Source organism: Chiloscyllium plagiosum, unplaced genomic scaffold (assembly GCF_037043375.1).
Source record: "Chiloscyllium plagiosum isolate Xiang-an unplaced genomic scaffold, Cpla_swu_hap1 HiC_scaffold_9, whole genome shotgun sequence".
Lineage (NCBI taxonomy): Eukaryota > Metazoa > Chordata > Chondrichthyes > Orectolobiformes > Hemiscylliidae > Chiloscyllium > Chiloscyllium plagiosum.
The window spans coordinates 47,474,255-47,493,105 of record NW_028270147.1 but is presented as its reverse complement, the minus strand read 5'-3'; the positions used below and the strand labels follow the sequence as shown (position 1 = coordinate 47,493,105).

Genomic DNA, 18,851 nt, shown 5'->3' with positions numbered 1-18,851 from the left:
GTGTGGCTCTCCTGTATACCTTTGTGGTGAATTCTCCGTTCAGTGTTCTCTGTACCATCACGTCTAGGAATGGGAGTTGGTTGTCCTTTTCTTCCTCTCTAGTGAATCGGATTCCTGTGAGTGTGGCGTTGATGATCCGGTGTGTGTTCTCTATTTCTGTGTTTTTAATGATTACTTACAGATTAGATTAGATTACTTACAGCGTGGAAACAGGCCCTTCGGCCCAACAAGTCCACACCGACCCACCACCCACCCAGACCCATTCCCTTACACCTAACACTACGGGCAATTTAGCATGGCCAATTCACCTAACTTGCACATTTTTGGACTGTGGGAGGAAACCGGAGCACCCGGAGGAAACCCATGCAGACACGGGGAGAATGTGCAAACTCCACATAGTCAGTTGCCTGAGACGGGAATTGAACCCAGGTCTCTGGTGCTGTGAGGCAGCAGTGCTAACCACTGTGCCACCATGCCACCCAAATTCCTCCGGCATTTATAGTGGTTTGTCTCTGCCGCTTCCGGTTGTCAGTTCCAGCTGTCCGTTGCAGTGGTTGGTATATTGGGTCCAGGTCGATGTGCTTATTGATTGAATATGTGGATGAGTGTCATGCCTCTAGGAATTCCCTGGCGGTTCTCTGTTTGGCTTGTCCTTTAATAGTAGTGTTGTCCCAGTCATCCACATATCTGACCCAGAGTCTGGGTTGAATTTGGGTTGAACAACTCACCAGGACGAAGGACTCAATACTCAGCATGAGCAAAACCAATGTAGTGTACAAAATCCCATGCAAGGACTGCACAAAACACTACATAGGACAAACAGGAAGACAGCTAACGATCTGCATCCATGAACACCAACTAGCCACGAAACGACACAACCAGCTATCCTTAGTAGCCACATACGCAGATGACAAGCAACATGAGTTCGACTGGGACAACACTACTATTATAGGACAAGCCAAACCAAGAACAGCCAGAGAATTCCGAGAGGCATGGCACTCATCCACAGATTCAATCAATAAGCACATCGACCTGGACCCAATATACCGACCACTGCAACGGACAGCCGGAACTGACAACCGGAAGCGGCAGAGACAAACCACTATAAATGCCGGAGGAAATATCACTGAAGCACTTCACAGGAGGCTCCCAAGCACTGAGGATGTCACCTATACAGGGGACGAAATGTCTGCAACACAAATTCCCAGCTCGGCGAACAGAACCACAACAACGAGCACCCGAGCTACAAATCTTCTCACAAACTTTGCAAATATATACCACCGAAACACAATTTGTAATGGCATTCTGAAATATTTGACCTCAGGTAGCTTTTATGCACTCATGAGATGGAATAATAGCACATGTGCTTGGTGAATATTCAATGAAGCTTGATTTCAAAACTACTCTCCTTTCCCAGTTCCATTAAGTATTTTTTTCCTCAGTTGCAAGTAAAAGATGCTGTGATTATTATCTTAAACAAGCAGCACAGAGTTTGTTCATGTTTTATCTTACTTTATAGTATTTTGCTGTCAAATAAATCTTGTGGGCTGATATAGAAAATCACCAATAAAGTGGGATTGGAGGCTGAGGGGTGACCTCATAGAAGTATATGAAATCATGAGAGGCATGGATAGGACGGATAGTCAGAATCTTTTTCCTCAGAGTGGAAATGTCGAGGATTAAGAGGTATCGGTTTAAAGTGAGAAAGCTTGGTTAAAAGTAGATGTGTGAGGCAAGTATTTTTTTCAAACAGTGGGTGGTAGGTGTCTGGAACATGCTGCCAGAGGAGATGGTAGAAGCTGATATGATAGCGACATTTAAGAGAATTTAGACAGACACATGAACCGGCAGGGAATACAGGGATATGCAGGCAGATGGGATAGTTTTAGGATGGCTTCCTGGTCTCTGCAGACATGGTGGACCAAAGGAGCTATTACTGTGCTGTGCAGTTCTATCTGTTCGATGAAGGATGATGGTTTTGTTGTTAAAACTTAACCAATTTGTGAATGTTGTAGGAAGGGACCTGCTATCCTTATCTAATCTGCATATGTCTTTGGTCTACTAATATGTAATTGATTTAAGGTGCCTTAACACAAAGAAACCACTAAAGTTTATTTTATCAAACCCTTCATAACTTTGAACACCTCAACCTATCTTTTGTAATGAACTAAGTCACATTTTGTCTATATTTCCACATAATGAAAGCCTCTCATTAGTGTTAAATATCTTTATGATTATCAGCTATCTTGCCAGTCTTACTAAGGTGGCATTCATAATTCAAAGGCACTCAAATTAAATAGCTATGATTTAGCTGGAATATTATCAAATGTATCATTTTCCGTTTGCTTTTGTTCCTGTTATAAAGCCTGGGGTTATCACATGCTTGTTTTCCTGTTTATTGGTTTTTGCTTCCATTTTCTAAGATTCATGTACCCATACCTCCCAAATCTTTTCCTTCTCCTTTTCTTTTAAAGTTTCAATAGTTAAATGTATATTTCCTCTTGTTCTTCTGAAAATATATTAGCTTTCATTAATTGGCACTAAATCTCCTCTGTAATTGAACTGTTCAACTTTACATCTTGTCTACTTTAATTTACCTACTGTCTTCTTCAAAATTAATTGTGCTCCCTATTTTTGACATTGTCCTTGCAACTTTCAACAATAAAATCACTCAGGCAGTTTTACTGCCAATTTCTATTCAGGCAAGTCATATGTATCACATGATTAATTGGGAGGAATTTTACAGTTGCTCTGTGGGAAGTTTGAAGGCAGGGGCCAGTTCATGAATGCAACACATAGCTGCACACTGCATCCCAAAATGGGGTGCTGTGGAAATGCCTGCCTATTGAGGTCTGGAGGTCATCAATAATGAGGTCACAAATGCCTTATCATATCCCTGTCATTATTTTATCTGGGTCAGGGCAAGTGAACACCAGATCTGTGGTCTGGCAGATTTTGCGAGGTGAGCTAAGGATAGTCAAGGGGTGAGGTACCTCCTTTGGGATCCCATGTGTGCCCACTGGAGGCATCCCTGCAAGGTCCTATCCCTTTGCCCCTCCACTCGCTGGTTTCTCAAACAGTGCCACTTAGCCCCCCTCACTGGAATCTACCAATGCCAGCCCGGTCCAATCATACCTTAAAACCGTTTGAAGTCCTGTTTCTATTTCTGCTTTTCTTTGGATACTGTCTGTGTTCTGAGCACTTCAACCTAGTAATCAGACTGGCCAGTGGTTCTCTAAGGAGTGACTTCCTCCCAGGTGAGGGGCAGAAGTTCCATTTCCAGCCAGTTAAAGCTCCATAAAGGATTAAACGGTAGCATAGCAGTTGGTATTGGCTGGGATGTGTTCCCAGCAATTCTTTGGGTGATGTAATAATAGGCAGCACCACTGAGAATTCTTATCCATTAAGCAATGGACATTTTAACAAAGTGGCTCCAATGCCCATTAACAAACAATTAACCATCTTACTTGTTCAGCAACTCTCACAAAAAAGTTGAATATCTTGCTGGAGGCTAGTTACAATTAGTGTCCTTCAGGTATGATGACTGATTTTTGTACCCTACCAATTTCAAAACTATCACGTGAGGACCACTGATGAAAAGAAACTGTCGCATTAGATCTTTATGCAGTGGAAAACTAGCTTTCATTCAACAAATAATGTAATACATTAAGTATGTCATGCACATAGATAGAGGCAATGCCTACATGGTAGACAATGAGAAACTATGGAAAAGAAAATATTTCTCTTGAAATTTTCTTAAGCTTTGAGCAGCACTGTGAAGCAACAGCCATAGTAGTTTGAATATTGGATTGTATCACTAGGAAAATTCAATGTAAACCAAAAGGCATCACACTGTCTACGAGTAAAATCTTGGTTAGGACATATTTAGAATATGATGTTTTGATCATCTCATAAGAAGAATTATATAGAGGTGTTTGAAAAAATAAAGAGTCAGAAGACCAATAAAACAACATAATTACCATGACAGTCTTAAAACTAAGTCTGTTTACTTTAAAAATGAAGTCTCAGCAGATGTGAGGTGCTTAAATAATTAGCTTTGATCAACCCAAAGAATCGAAGAATAACTTTGCAAATTTATAACTTAAGTTGGCTTTAATTTTTTAAAATTCGGCACTTATTTTACTCCTCAATGGAAGTTAGATGACTGCTGTGGGAGAGAAGGTATTTGGAAACAATGTTAAAGGTAACTTACCTGTACACAGCAAGTTCACAAGCCAGCTTGTTCTTATCTCCTATTCACCATTTTTGACTTTTTAAAATTTCACAGCAGAAGGCAATCTGTTAGTCTGCACATACTAATATTCTGTAATAGAAACTTAAAGTTTACACATTCATAGGTTCCATAAACATCAGCGTTTACTCTTAGTAAATTTTTTTAATTGTGTGGAATCTTTTGGAAAAATTAACCAAATTAAATGCTGTAATTTGAGCTAGTTTGCAGATATGATTCTTGAACAATAGATTAGAAATACTGGGAGGCAAAGGCCTAGTGATATTATCACTGGACTGCTATTCCAGAGGCCAAATAATGTTCCATGTGCTTGAATCCTGCCATGGCACATGGTGCAATTTGAATCCAAGAGTCGAAATGATGGTCATGAATCCATTGTCTGAAGAAAACATCTGGTTCACGAACATCCTTTAGGAAAAGAAACTGCAATCTTTACCTGATTTATACATCATGACATTCCAGATCACAGCAATGTAGTTGCTCTGAACTGCCGTCTGTGCAATTAAGGATGGGCAATAAATGCTGGCCCACACCGCCCTGTGGCCTAACATTTCAACTCCCCCTCCCACTCTGCCGAGGACATGGAGGTCCTGGGCCTCCTTCACCGCCGCTCCCCCACCACCAGACGCCTGGAGGAAGAATGCCTTATCTTCCGCCTCGGAACACTTCAACACCAGGGCTTCAATATGGAATTCAACAGTTTCCTCATTTCCCCTTCCCCCACCTCACCCTAGTTCCAAACGTCCAGCTCAGCACTGTCCCCTTGACTTATCCTACCTGTCTATATTCTTTTCCACCTATCCACTCCCCCCTCCCCATCATCCCCTCCCCCACTTACCTATTGTACTCTATGCTACTTTCTCCCCACCCCCACCCTCCTCTCACTTATCTCTCCACTCTTCAGGCTCTCTGCCTGTATTCCTGATGAAGGGCTTTTGCCCGAAACGTCGATTTTACTGCTCCTCGGATGCTGCCTGAACTGCTGTGCTCTTCCAGCACCACTAATCCAGAATCTGGTTTCCAGCATCTGCAGTCATTGTTTTTACCTAATAAATGCTGGCCTAACCAGTGATATCCACATCCCTTGAGAGAATAAATAAACAGCCATTTAGAATTTCTTCTTGAGCTCAGTGCAAGAAGGTACACATTATTTTTCTGATATCAATAAATTTTATTTCAAAGTCTGTGCTTTTAATGCAAGGCATACTATCTACACATATATAAATATCAAAATAAACAATGTTCACAATTTGATGCCTGCAATAATACAAATATATCGCAATCAGTGAGTGAGAGGTCAGCAAGACATTAAGTATATCCATATATGTGGTGCACCTAAGATTGTAGTTTCCTGGCCATTTCCCAGCTATACTCTTGCATTGTAGACACACCTTGAATGAAGAAGGAATGGCAGTATCCAGAGAATTGTATGTTATGCACTGATTTGCTTTGAAGTACTTACTGTAGATTGAAACTTCCATAACAAAGAGAAATAATATCTTCAAAAACAGAACAGCATTTGATGTGGGAGAGAATAATTGTTTAGCAAATGCGAGTGCCTGTGACCTTTGTGGGAGCTGCATTTTATGCCAGCACCAGTCAACTATGAAGCAGGTTGCTGTTTGAACAGAACTGGAAACAGGTGTTGACAAATGACACCTTGTTTCTGTGCAGGAATGAGTGTGAAGACTAAAAGATAAAATTCATTATCAATGTGATTCAGTACAGACTATTAAATATTTTGTAACATGCTGTTGGAAAAACTGTAAGCCTATTACTTTTCAATGCCAAGATATGAAATGTTATAGAGAAACATTTTTATTGTGCTGTAGTATTACAGGTACTGGGTCAAGTATGGTGGTCCTGCAATACAGCGATTGAATGCTGTATGGATTGACAAAGAAGGATTCTGTATACGTTTATCGGCGTGCACGTATAACACTTTATTCACTGCTATCCAAATACTCATTCAATTATGTTAGTAAACAGAAGGCATTGAAAAAGCACAAGAAGTTCAAGGCATATATATTGAACTATACAGTTTTTAAAGCTATTTTGCCCAGACTAATGTTTCACTTACCAGAACCAAATAAACAAAAATTAATTCTTGTTAAACTGCAAATTTTAAAACAACAGTTCAAAGTTGTGTTAAATAATGCAAAAACTATAATATTGTTGGAATAATCTTGGCTACATAAGAAAACCTATGAAACAATTTTCTAATTTCATAATGAACTGTCTAGCATTTAGCATGTGCCTGTAACATCTCAAAGCACTCCACATGCAAGGTACTCATTGCGCTTAAGGTCCAAGTGAAAAATGTTTAAGATCCTTCAAGTTGTCACATGGGAAATGTGCATGTTATGCTTGCTTCTGATTTGCTCAAGTTTTTTTAATAAAACCGATTGTTCAATATATTAAACAGTTCAGTTGTAAGAAATATACCTAGAAAAATATAATTAGGAAAATACCAGTTAAGGAACAAAAAAATCCAATAAAGAACTGTAAATTAGGACATGGTGAACTAACAAAAATCAATTTTTTTTCATTATTTTCACATTCTATTCCTATTTAAATGTATTCAGATAAAATAAAATTTACATCAAGTTTACATCATTTTTTCCTGGGGTCAGGGAGTCCAGAACTAGAGGGCATAGGTTTCGGGTGAGAGGGGAAAGATATAAAAGAGACCTAAGGGGCAACTTTTTCCACACAGAGGGTGGTACGTGTATGGAATGAGCTGCCAGAGGAAGTGGTGGAGACTGGTACAATTGCAACATTTAATAGGCATTTGGATGGGTATATGAATAGGAAGGGTTTGAAGGGATATGGGCCGGGTGCTGGCAGGTGGGACGAGATTGGGTTGGGATGTCTGGTCGGCATGGATGGGTTGGACTGAAGGGTCTGTTTCCTTGCTGTACATCTCTATTACTCTATAACAGCTTTACATGACATTTTTACTCCAGGATAACCACAAGATACTTCACAGGCATGTTATCTAATAAACCATTACAGATAGCCTTTTATTTTAGAAATACCTTATCCACAAAGGCTATTCCCTACTTTGTGTCTGGCATCGATTTCAGATTCATTTTCAGTTTTATAACTTCAATCTGAGTATTAGACAGTTGTGATTTCTAGTTGTAATAGACAATCACTGTGCCTGTTGTTGTGTTGGTGTATGGGCATGTGGGTGGGATTGGTCAGGTGGGGCGGAGTTAATGGTTATAAGGAGGACACAGGGATACATCTTAAAAGTTAGTTTTCACTCTGTTCTTGTGGAATAGTATTAGCCAGAGTGAACTCTGACAACCTATGTTACATAGCGCAAGGATGAAACAAAAAAATACTGCAGCTGGCTGGGGGAGGTGCAAGGGAGAGAGGGTTGCAGTTTCTGTTGAGGATCAGAGTGATGTCATGTGGGAGTTGTTTTTAACCTACTGTTAAAAGAACTGACGAGTCATAATGTATGACATGAAAATCAGAGGTAAATAACATAGTAGAAACAACGTTTGATGTGCAATTTATACCATGAAATAAATTCGGTTTATTTTTGCGCCATTAACAGATTTTTTGCAGCAGTGTCGGAGCAAAAAATTGTGTTTAATGACGAGCTGGATGGAAGGTGAAATAACTGCAAAGATACCAGAATCCTGTCACCCTTTCACAGTACACTGGCTGTAGTCAGCCAGCTCAGAGTCAGCCCCTCAGGTGAGGAGATTCTGAATCCCAGTTAATATCAGAAAAATAATGTGTACCTTCTTGCACTGAGCTCAAGAAGAAATTCTAAATGGCTGTTTTTTTTTATTCATTCAAGGGTTGTGGACATCACTGGTGAGGCCAGCATTTATTGCCCAACCTTAATTGCACAGACGGCAGTTCAGAGCAACTACATTGCTGTGGTCTGGAATGTCATGATGTACAAACCAGGTAAAGATTGCAGTTTCTTTTCCTAAAGGATGTTCGTGAACCAGGTGTTTATATATATTTTTTCTATTTTACCAACCAGCACAAACTACAAACATGAACAGCCATATACAAGAAACAGCAATCCACAGGGGAAAGGGGAGGCAAAGCCAGACTCCAAACCCCACCGTTCAACCAGTCCTAGGGAAATGAGGACAAACCTCAAATACCACCTCAGCCATCACAAAAGCGACAGCAACAAACAGAAACAAGACAATCCAATTAAATAAGTACATGCATAGAATACAGACCCCCACCCCCAGCAAGCCACCTGTCCCTCACACCTTCCAGCTACTCTAAGGCAGCCCACCCCGACGCCCCTTCGAGCTCTCCATCCGCCTCATGCCCCTTCCAGCTCTCACTTGCCCTGACACACCTTCCAGCCACCTCTAGGATAGCCCATCTTGTTTCCCCAACTCCCCCAGGATGACAGCAATCAGGACGTCTTACCCACCTTCGGACTTCCCTAACTGCCCTTGGCACCTTCGGCCGCCTCTAGGACAGCCCACCCGGAACCTGCCTGGGGTGACAGTGCTGAGAACTGCCTTCTGGCTCTCGGTCTGCCCCAATGTATTATCTGGCTCTCGCCCACCCCGATACGCCTGTGGACTGCCCTGACACCTTATGGCCACCTCTAGGACTGCCTGTCCCCTTCCCTGGGACGACGACGCACAGAGCAGTTCACAAGACTTCTGGATCTCCGCCTGCCCCTACACACCTTCTAGCTCTTAGCCACTCTGACATACCTTCTGACCATCTGTAGGACAGCCCATCCTGATTACCCCTTCTCGGGATGACAGCATTCAGAATGGACTACCCGCCTTCCAGCTCTCAGAGCGACTGGAATGGCCTAACCACCCTCCAGCTTTCAGGGCAGCCTACCCACCTTCAGGCTTACAGGGTGACAGCTTTCAGGATGATCTATGAGCCTCCTAGCTCACATTAAGGCCTGCCAGCCCCAGAGACACACAAGACAGTGCAGGTGATAAACCCAACAAGCAACTAGACAAAATCAATTACAGAGTCCATTACCATAAACAGTTCTCTTCAAAACGTAGAGTCCATTTCCAAAAACAGAGTCCACAACTGAGGGGAGAGTCCACTCCTGAAGGCAGCAAATGCACACCCCACAGCATTCAGGTATTCAGTCTCCATTGAATCCTGGCCCATCCATACAGAACCATGTCCACTCACAGGAACACAGTATATTGTAAAGGTGCAGTTAGCTCACATGAGTTGGAGCCATTCCCAAACTCCAGGACCTCTCAGCACACACACAGACGTTTAGTCTTTACAGAGACCTAGTCCACCAACAAGGGCCTGGCCTATCCGCAGGAACAGCTCATCTGGAAAGATGTATTTTCTCACAAGGGCTCAGTCCAAGACACCAAAATAGTGAAAATACATACAAAAGACAAAGAAAACCAGAATGCAAGGGCTAAGCCCTGCCACAACATTAACATTGTCCTTTTCTCAAAGTGAACAAGAAAAAAAAGAGAAACACACAGGCTGTAACCAGCCAGTGAAACAACAGTTCCCTAATGAGAACTGAGTTACACCTGAAACACACTGATTGTGTAGATCAGGCAGTTTAGAAGTCAGTCCTCAGTAAAAAAGGGAAATCAATTAACAAAGCTGGTTTTGTAAACCAGCCAGTTGAGGAATCAGGTTCTCCCCAAAAAACGCAGAAAACAACAGCAGCAGTACATACTGACTGTGGCCAGCTAGCTTGGAGCTCAGTCTCCTGAAGTGAGGAGATTCTGAATTCCCTTTTTTTTATTATTAAACAGTACAAAATACAGTTAAGAATGAACAGAAAGCAGCAGTTCACAAAAAAAAACACTATGTACATGGAAAAGGACAGCAAATCCAAACCCCAAACCCTACCATTCAACCAGTTTTCAGGGAGATGAGGACTAACCTCAAATCTCACTTACATTCATCACAAAGATAACAGTAACAAACATAAGACAAGACAGAGCAATCAAATGAGAAACAGTGCACAGAACACAGACCGAATATAGCTATAAAAAAGATACCTGACGCCTGTCCGCACTACATACTGATCAGACCGTCCTTGGCTGGCCTTCCTGCAGGACCGTCATCGACCTTCTGGTCTCCGGCCGCCCTGCAAACTGACTGACCCTCCTCAGGCCTGCTTTCCTCCAGACTGGTCATTGACCACCTAGCTCAGTCGCTTCGCGCACTGGTTGGACTACCCTGGGCAACTTTCCTACGAGCTGGTTGTCAGTTGCCCTGTGTACTGACTGACCCTCCCCACCCCACTTTCTGCCGGGATGGATGTTGGCCACCGGCTCCCGGTCACTCCGCATACTGACCGAACCACCCCTGACCTGTTTTCATACAGTTGGGCTATCGGTCTTCCAGCACCCGGCTGCCCCGTATACTGACTGACCCCCCTCCTGGCCTATGGACCAGCCATCGGTTGTCCGGCTCCCAGCCTCCCTGCGTACTGACCGGTCCTCCCCTGGTTGGCCTTCTGACAGGCTGCCATTGGCCACCTGGCTCAGCCTCCCTGCGTACTGACCAGCGTGCCAAACACCGACCTTCCTGCAAGTTGTTTTTGACGCTATCAGTTGCCTGGGCCCACCCACCCTGGGTACTGACAGGCTCCTCCTGGCCCACTTTCCTTCAGGATGGCCATCAACCCTCCTGCCCCTCCCCTAACTAGCTTTCCTACTGCTGCTTAGCCCCCAGCCACCCTGCGTACTAACAGAACCCCCCCACCCCTCTGGTTTCCCCCAGGCCAGTCATCGATCCTCCAGCTCTTGGCTGCTCCAGCACTAGCCTGCTTTGGCCTGCACTCAAACACAATTATTTACAAAACCCACATATATTAACAGAATTCATAAAATCCTCACAATACAGTTGAGTACCAAGGCAGAGTCCACACCCTGCAGGTGTTCAGTCTCTATAGAAGCCTGGCCCATCCAGAGAGAGCTAGGCCCACTCACAGGAACACAATACATTGTGAAGTTGCAGTTAACTCACAGGGATTTGATCCACTCCTGAAGGCAGAGTCCACAGCACACACAGGTGTTCAGGCTCCACAGAGGCTTAGTCTATCCAAAGAACCAAGCCCACTCACAGGAACACAGTACATTGTAAAGGCGCAGTAAGTTCACAGGGACTTGGTCCACCCCAGAATGCAGAGTCCAGTCCTGGATGCAGCAATTGCTCATCTCCTAGTGCACGCACACACAGGTGTTCAGTCTTTACAGAGGCCTAGTCACCCACAAAGGGCCAGGCCTACCCATACAGGACCAGCTCATCTGTAAATATGTATTTCTCACAAGGGCTCAGTCCAAACACTAAAAAAGTGAAAACACATGCAAAAAACAAAGAAAACCAGAATGCAAGGGCTAAGCCCTGCCACAAAATCAACATTGTCCTTTTCTCAAAGTGAAAGAGAAAAAAAACAGGAACACACAGGCTCTAACCTGCCAATAAAACAATAGTTCTCTAATGAGAACTGAATTACACCAGAAACACACTGACTGTGTAAATCAGGCAGTTTAGAAATTAGTCCTCAATAAAAAAGGAATATCATTTAACAAACCTGGCGTCGTAAACCAACCAGTTTAGGAATCAGGTTCTCCTCAAAAAAACAGAAATCAACAGTAGCAGCTGGCTATGGCCAGCCAGCTTGGAGCCCAGTCTCCTGAAGTGATGAGATTCTGAACCCCCTGTTTAGAAATATTTTTAATTCCTATTTTTTTGTGTGTGACAAGGAAACTCCTGTTATTTTTTTAAAAAAGAAAATTTGATGCTTATTTTTTCACAGCACTTATATCATGTGTGTACAGATATCAGGCACAATGAAACTCCCGTTTATTTTTTTTTCTTTATTTTTTTTTTCTTTTTTATTAACCCCCATACTACCGCCTAACTGCAGTAGTGCTTATTTTTTCCCCAGCACTCATGGTGTGTGTGTGCAGGTGTGAGACACAGTGAAAAACACTAAGTGCACGAATCTTTATTCAATTTCCACCACCAGGAAGATAGGAAAACACCCGGGTGGCCAGTGACAAACACTGCCCTTCACATCAAAGGGCAGTGCTGTGTGATCAAAACAGTGAAGGGGAGGGTAGGGACTAAATCAAAATAGAGTTGGAGGGGGAAATAATGCACTCCACTCCCTGCGGCGCCCACTTCTCCCTGAACAACTCCAGGGTGTTGGTGGACACTGTGTGCTCTTTCTCCAAGGACACCCGGGCCCTAACGTAACCACGGAAACTCCCCTGTTTATTTTTTATTTTTTTTTTTCCACCCCATGCCCCTTCCAGTTCTCGGTCCGCCCTGACACACCTTTCGACCACCTACTCCTCTGTTAATTTTTTTTTTTTCTCTTCCCCCACACTACCACCTAAGTGTGGTAGTGCTTATTTTATCCCCAGCACCCATGGTGTGTGTGTGCAGCTGTGAGACACAGTGAGAGACACAAAGTGCACGAATCTTTATTCAATTCCCACCACCAGGAAGATAGGAAAACACCCGGGTGGCCAGTGACAAGCACTGCCCTTCACATCAAAGGGCAGTGCTGTGTGATCAAAACAGTGAAGGGGAGGGTAGGGACTAAATCAAAATAGAGTTGGAGGGAGAAATAATACACTCCACTCCCTGCGGCACCCACTTCTCCCTGAACAACTCCAGGGTGTTGGTGGACACTGTGTGCTCCTTCTCCAAGGACACCCGGGCCCTAACGTAACCACGGAAACTCCCCTGTTTATATTGGTCAACTAGGACTCCCTGAGTGGCCCAGGTTAACAACCTCAATCAAGGATCTCATGGTCAATAAGATCCATCTGGTTCTAATCACTACAGAAGACATACATGTACAGTGGAGGCAAAAGGAGTTGGGTAAGAAGTCTGTGTGTTCCTACTGCCAAAAGATGTTCTCAACAGAAGAAACAGTAGTGGTGTGGTAGACCGCTGACCAGAGGCAGGCAGCCATTTTAATTTATTATGTACCGATGATCTGCCACCATCACACTACAATACTTAGGTTAGCTGCCATAACATAAGGATGAGATGAGGATCATGTAGTACTTAAGAATTCAATGAACTTTTCTTACAGCTCCTGGTATATGTGATTACAAACACAGGCAACGTATGTATGGGCTCAAATTAAGCAATTCAGATGTAATGAAGAATGCTTCTCTCAGTGCAAGAGAATCGAGTTCAGTAAGATGGAGATATAATGTGCCATTCACACAATTGTTGCCACTGAAGATTTCTTCCTCACTCTCTGCATGCATGAGTGGCATATCATACATTGGTTTCTGTTCCTTTACAGTGTAGCTCTAAGATCAGCCATAAAACTACACAACCTGGGCTGTTTGCATATCTTAGAAATTTTTATTGATATCCAAATATTTGTGATGGGATTTTTGACTACACTATGTTTCTGTGTACATATGGTAATTTTTTACTGGTGTATCTGCTCACTGTCTCTGTCTTTGAAGAGGAACGTCTTGAGGCTGTCTTGTTCTCAGTACTGTGGGAGTGGTTTGAATCTCGTGAATGGTCACAATACTCATAGTCCTGCCACAGTTGGAACATTGGTATCTACCTGGAAGAATATTTTAGGAATCTAAGACAAATATGCATATTAGCACTACAATGTGATCATATCACTGTACAGAATTGATTATATGTTATGAGGTAATATTTTGTCGGTTGTACCAAGGAGCGCAGTTGTTGGGGTAGGTGGGGACACATTTTTTAGAATCAGTAGAGGTGATATGTTGGCACTAGCTCCTGTATAAATTTTGGATTTTAGGTAATTTTGGGTAGGCTTAAATAGCTATAGCTCAGTGAAGATATCGTTTGCTGACTCATCCATATCAAATGCTTGCCTTTCATTTATTATTAGTTCTGTTGCTTCTTGTTTTTTATTAATACTGAGTGCTGGATTTGTTCATTCTTTTCATTTACTTGATTGACTCTTCTGTTCTATTTTTCTTTGTATTTTACTTTATTTTTCGGGGATGCAGCCTTTGTAAGAAGTTTTCCTGAGTGGCGATCTTAACATTTAAAAAATACAAGTCTGTACTGGAAGATTTCAGTGACCAGGGAAATTCTGCATCAAATAACAAGTGATAACATGACACAACTGGCACTGAACTGAAAGAAGCAAACTGATGGAACCAACTGACCATAACACACAAGTTAGAAAACCGCTTTTTCGTACTTGAAGTAATATTTTTGAACAGGAAGGCTGTGTAGTTAAACTGACAGTATTCTTTATCTAACAACTTTTGCTTTCAGTCTATAAGAAACCTTTAGCTGTGGAAATTTAATTTAATAAGAGGTCTTTTAACTGCTGCATCTTAACTTTTATATCAGAAAACAAGCTGTAATTTCATATTTTACTTTAAAGAAGAAAAGATAGAAGGCTTCAAGCTTGAGAGGTCTGAACATTTAAGTAGACAGAAAGTAAGTCTTCCTCCCAGCTATTTAAGTTGGAAATCAGTATTTATGTAAACTTATTGTAATTGGTCTGATTTTCAGTGAGGATTCTCAAATAAGCAGTTACTGGTGCTTACTAGTATTTTGTAACCATGACATGAAGTGGCGAGGTAGATTGACGATCTGCTACTATCATACTGTGATACATTTTTTTAGTTCCCATAACATAAAGATGCGATGTAATCATCTTGAACTGAAGAGTTCAATGAACCTGGTATTTACATTTGGATTTACAAATACAGGCACTTATGTGCCTGGGCTTAAGCTAAGCAATTTGGATGTGCTTTAGCATGCTTCCCTTAGAATAAGTCATTCTATGAGAGAAGCAAGCTCATAGGGTGAAGACTGAGACCTTTATTCTGTTGGGATATATGCTCTGATACAGTGATGATATCATGAACGTGTCTCTTTCAGATACATTGCACACTTCCTGCAAGACATAACACAGGTGGCACATTACTGGTCTTGGGAGAGGTCCCTGCCACATGGCCTCTAAATGGGTCTCTGGGAGCTTTCCTTCGTGGTTGCTGCATGACTCATGGAGAGGCACCTGGTGATACAGGCCAGTCCATGACTATGGTACCACTGCTGGAAGGTTCACCTTTCTGATTGCTAATGTCTGTTTACCTGGTCCTAGGATGATAAATCAAAAAACTTGTCTGGAACTCTAAACAGCCTTAATATTGAGATACCCAATCTTCTTTCTGTAGCCTCGGCAGTGACCACTTTGATTGTTGGCATTGCAGTGGCCACCAACTTGCCAGTATTCTGATTTGGCTGGCAAGATAGCAGCAGAGTAAGATGCTTAAACTGGAGTTCCTCTGCTTGCCAGTCCCTTTTCCTTTTTCTTTCTTTTTTCCATCTTTGCTGCACTTTTTCTTTCCCCCTATTCCCCAACTTTTAACTTCTTAAATTACCTGATGTGGAAGGAATGGAAAATGGAGTCCCAAACTAGCCTGACATGGAGACAGGTTGCAGACTAGGCCAGCATGGGAAGCAGGTTGTGGCTGGAGTGGGAGCAGCCCAAACCTGGGCCGATCTGGGAGGTAAGTCCTGGAAACAAGTCGCAGATGAGCTTAGAGTGGGGAGCAAAGCAAAACGTGGGTCAGGTCCTGGAAGTGAGTCACGGCCATAGGTCAGCCAGGGGACAAGTCTTGGAGGCATGTCTGGGACATAGGCCAGTATATGGAAGCAGCGAGGACTCGTATTTTGAAGCCCAGCAGGCACGAACTCAGTGCAAGAGGACTGTAACTTAAATACTTCAAATATATTTTTCATTGTCATTCTGGAATTTTTAAATAACATATTTTTATTGAAAAATAGATTTTTTAATATTACAACAAATACAAAACAATACAATTCAAAACAATACCAAAGAACACCAAAAAAAACTTAAAAACCCAAACTGCCCTCACGTACAAATGTATAAATATATATATATTTTAAAAACTCCAATGAACTACTTAACTAAATAAATAATAACAATAAACTAATAAATAATAATAACACAGCTCAGCAAAACAAAACGCTCTCGAATATCGAGAGCATTACTTTTCACATATTCATACATTCGCAGTTTTCCCTCTCTGGATATTGGACTCGTAAAACACAATTGTTATGGCTATATAAAAGCCCTTATTTGTGTAGCAGTCAAATCTGTGTCCAGGTTGTCTGAAAAGGTCTGCCATGTCTTATTGGAATTCTCAGTTTTGTGGTGTACCATATTTGTCAGAAAGTCCAAGGGGATATGCTCCATAACAATCTTACGCCAACCCTACAGGCCTGGGAGATTTTCGGACACCCAACCTAACAAGACATTCTTTCTTGCGCTGGAAGTGAGGATGTTGAAAAGTTTTTCTTACACACATCTGCAGGGAATACAATGGATAGGCCTTCTCCACCCTTACACCCAAAATCCCCTCCATTGTACCTGACATAGTGCTCCAGTATGTTTGAATCCTACCACAGGACCAGAGACAATGGGTAAGAGTGCCTACACTTGGGGCATGTTGAAGATACCCCTGGTTTAAACTTTGACAAACGATCCGGACTCAAGTGGACCCTCTTCAACTGTAAAGCATGGGTCCTATTGCAAACTGATATCTTTCTTGTGTTTTCCCAAATATCTTCCCATGCCTCTGAGGAGACCTCAACACCTAGCTCTCTCTCCCACACCCTTCAAAGTTGATCAAAATCATCTGAGGGTCCGCGCCCTCCAACTGATGATATAAAGTGCTGACAGAAAGTGTATTCTTAGCACTGGGCACCCTCCTCTCTATGTCGGATTTGTAGGGATCAGTCAAAACTGTAGTCTTTTTTTTAATAAAATCTCTGACATGAAAAAAATGAAAGAGGCCCCTGCTAGATCGCTCGTATTTCCGCACTAACTGATCAAAGGACATCATTATGTCTCCCTCAAATAAATTGCATATGCAAGACACACCCTTAGCTGCCCAATGTTTGAATCCTGAATCTATCATCCCTGACTGAAATCCCAGCATACCCACTATAGGTGTAAGAAAAGATGTTTTGCCAATATTGCCCTTCCTCTGCTGAATTGCCCTCCATGCTTTAACAGTATTGATAACTATTGGGTTGTGGCAATATTCCTTAACTGTCCTCATTTTGTCCATTCTGGACTTTTTGAACTCTGTATTCCCATGCTAGTCTATTTATTTTTTATTATTTCAATTCTGTGACGAGGTTCCCTGTACCAAAGTTGGCACCAAAAGGCAGCATTACAAACTTTTCACTGCACTCATTCGAGTGCACATGACAATAAACGGTATTCTAACCACGAGACTCAAGCAGATGGTGATTGTCATGTTAACTTCTGAAGCAACCAATCCTGATGATATCCTACCCATTGCACCACTGTCTCTCCACTTCAGCTCAATATCCATGCTTTGCTCTTGTGGTACGACCACTGAAGTATTGGAATGTTCTGCACAGTCAGCCAACCTTCAATCAAGTTCATTGATCAATTTGTTGAAGATCCACTGAGCGTGCATTCAGTAACAGTTTTCCTGGTGCAGTGCTCCATCATTTAGTTGTACACCTAGTGTGTTCCATTATTTGCAGGTGGAGGGCATGAGAACTGCTTGGGTGGTTGATTTACAGGTGTATCCTTGTAATGTTTCATCATAGAAACAAATGTTGAAACCAGTAAAGGTTGGCTCCAGCATCATCCTTCACCACAGATTAGAACATTACAGAAAACTGCAAATTTACCAAAAAAGGTATTTCTTTTTAGAATTATGGACATTGAAAAAGATGAAGAGGAAATGTAATACCAGCAACTTAAGTATCCATTTCCAAGTTAGTAAAGCAAAAATTTAAATCTATTACTAAGAATAAGATATTTAGAGGAATGAAGGGAAAGTTTCATGCCCTATGAGTTCAGCAGGTCAGTGCATGATTCTCATAAACTAGTTGACGAAATCCTTAATCTGACAAACATGATGAATACTCATGTTTACAGCCAGAAGCTATGTTCCCTCCAATCTCTCCAGCCACTCATCTGAGGTCTATGTGGCAGTGGCTGGGGAAAGCAGAAGTGAATGTGTCTGCATTGTGTGTGGACCGTCAGTGTGGCTGCATAGCCACATAACTTATAAGGAATGTTGGCTAGAAGTGTACTATAGTCATATGGCGAAATAAAGGCAAAATAAATAAGTACTTTTTATGCACACCTTCAGCATGCCTATGTTTAGTTATGTCTTTGCATTTCTATTTCTATCTCAGGCGACCGAATCAACATGGACATCTACTACAAACCGACCGACTCCCACAGCTACCTGGACTACACCTCCTCCCATCCTGCCCCCTGTAAAAACGCCATCCCATTCTCCCAATTCCTTCGACTCCGCCGCATCTGCTCCCAGGAGGACCAGTTCCAAAAACGCACAACCCAGATGGCCTCCTTCTTCAAGGACCGCAATTTCCCCCCCGACGTGGTCGACGATGCCCTCCACCGCATCTCTTCCACTTCCCGCTCCTCCGCCCTTGAGCCCCGCCCCTCCAACCGCCACCAGGACAGAACCCCACTGGTCCTCACCTACCACCCCACCAATCTCCATGTACAGCGCATCATCCGCCGTCATTTCCGCTACCTCCAAACGGACCCCACCACCAAGGATAT

The 18,851-nt window shown here is 42.5% G+C and overlaps 1 long non-coding RNA gene across 3 annotated transcripts in view; it reads left to right on the top strand.

Moving 5' to 3' along the window:
• LOC122554352 (uncharacterized) overlaps window positions 1–18,851 on the top strand; it is a 59,399-nt gene that overhangs the window by 24,233 nt on the left and 16,315 nt on the right. Inside the window, exons 3-5 of one of the 3 annotated variants that reach the window (XR_006312972.2) lie at window positions 7,821–7,963; window positions 8,070–8,182; window positions 18,455–18,580. This is a non-coding gene — a long non-coding RNA (uncharacterized LOC122554352). Of the gene's footprint in view, window positions 1–7,820; window positions 7,964–8,069; window positions 8,183–14,235; window positions 15,666–18,454; window positions 18,581–18,851 lie in introns of those variants that run through there. The other 2 variants (XR_006312971.2, XR_006312970.2) reach the window with 2 other exon arrangements.